This window comes from Myotis davidii, unplaced genomic scaffold, assembly GCF_000327345.1.
Source record: "Myotis davidii unplaced genomic scaffold, ASM32734v1 scaffold259, whole genome shotgun sequence".
NCBI classification, from domain to species: Eukaryota; Metazoa; Chordata; class Mammalia; order Chiroptera; family Vespertilionidae; genus Myotis; species Myotis davidii.
This window is the reverse complement of record NW_006292687.1, coordinates 985,469-987,170: the sequence shown is the minus strand read 5'-3', so window position 1 is coordinate 987,170 and position 1,702 is coordinate 985,469. Positions and strand designations below refer to the sequence as shown.

At 46.3% G+C, this 1,702-nt stretch overlaps 1 protein-coding gene across 1 annotated transcript in view; it reads left to right on the top strand.

Annotated features, from left to right (window-relative positions):
* The first annotated feature begins 231 nt into the window (after positions 1 to 231).
* SETBP1 (SET binding protein 1) overlaps positions 232 to 1,702 on the top strand; it is a 352,531-nt gene continuing 351,060 nt past the window's right edge. The window contains exon 1 of the mRNA XM_006766106.2: positions 232 to 387. The gene's annotated coding sequence lies outside the window, so the exon portion shown is untranslated. The remainder of the gene's footprint in view (positions 388 to 1,702) is intronic.

Genomic DNA, 1,702 nt, shown 5'->3' with positions numbered 1-1,702 from the left:
CGCGGGTGGGCAGCGATGCCGGCTCCTTTGGAGTGGCCCGTTGGTGGCGGCGATGGTGGAAGCATTGGGCTGGAGGGCTGCGAGCTTATTGAGTTTCGCCTAATCTGATCCCCTCCCCCGCCGTTTGCACCCTCCCTCAGTCCTGCCAGGGCCGGCTGGTTTGGTGTTGGTGGAGTGGACTTGGCGGGGGAGGGAGGAGGGAAAGGGGTGGAAAGGCGGCAGAATTTTTTTTCTTCCCCCCTCTCTCTCTTTGTAACTTGCAGGTTAAGTGGAGCTAGAGAGCTACGTTGTAACCTAGTTGGATTTTTTGGGGGGGGGAAATGTATCAGAATCTAACGAGTCCTTAATAGAAAGAAGAACAGGGAAGAAGTGGTCCAGCCAGCGAAGGTTGGTGTGTGTGTGTTGTGGCTCTGTGTTAGTCTGTCTCCTAAAATCTTAATCAATGGATCCCAGTCTCTTTCTTGTGCTCTCCGCTTTGGGGACTTCGAAAAGATAGGAATTCCCTTAAAAGCAGAGGAATGGAATGCCTTTTTTTGAAAGCACGCATTGTGTGTGTTTCTGGAGGAACCGTGGGCTTGGGAATTAAGGGCAGGCTTCCCCCGTTCGGTGGTTTCCAGTGGGAAATCACTCCGGAAAGGGATCCCTTCAATATCGATTTATTGTTTTTGTCTCTCAAACCATTATCTCTCTGATTAAGATACTGCCTGAGAAGTTCCACAGAGACAAAGTCAGGTGAACTGGACCGGGCAGGTCTTTAGCAAGATGGTGATAACGGGGATGCTGTTTTTGGTGTCCGTTTGTGTTGGAAGCATTGTTGGGTAATAGCAATTTGTGATCGATAGAGCATGCTGCTTCTAAAAATATAAGTAACTGCCCAAATGCTGCCTTCCAGTTCCCCTCCCCACACACTACAGGCACCCCTTCTCTCCTGACCCATACTGATTACAACAATTCTGAAATCGGATCCAACTGGAAATATTTTCTTTGGAGGTCAGAAAGTTGTGCAATCGGAAGTGGGAGATGAGGCTAGAGGTCCTGGAAGTGTGGGGAGGGGGTTCTTATTGCCCCCCTGATGCTGCGTTTATTCTTTATGTGTTGTCTGTGTGGGTTCTGAGGGTGTGTATATTGGTCTAAAAGGACTGTTGAGGGAAGGATTTCCGATTTGTTTCCGCTTCAAATCAACTGTCCTGATAATCTCATGGTTGATGCCTAATACTAAAAGGCCAATTTGTGTGTGTGTCTTTATCCCTGTAGACGCTCACCTCCAGAAGGGCAATTTATTCTGGAATTCTACAGCAGCTATTTTTACTTCATAACTCTACCTACTCCCCCCTCCCTCGTCCCCCAATCCATCACCTTTTAACCCCCTCAAGTTTGGTTGGAGTCCATGGTCTTTAAGGAAATACTAATATTACTTATTTTTTCTCTTACATGATTTTTCATTCTTTTCCTTTACTCTTCATCCTGTTTTTCTCCTTTTCTTGGAGATTTGTACAAACAAAAACAAAACAATAAAAAAACACCCCAAAACTAAACTTCACAAAGTAGCTGTCATCAAAACTATCTGGCAGTTCAGCCCCATTTCTAACCTTTCTTTAGTTCACGCCAGTAAATTGGATGTGCCCCATCTGAACTCATCTTCATCTGCAAACCTGTGTGTGTGTGTGTGTGTGAGAGAGAGAGAGAGAGAGAGAGAGAGAGA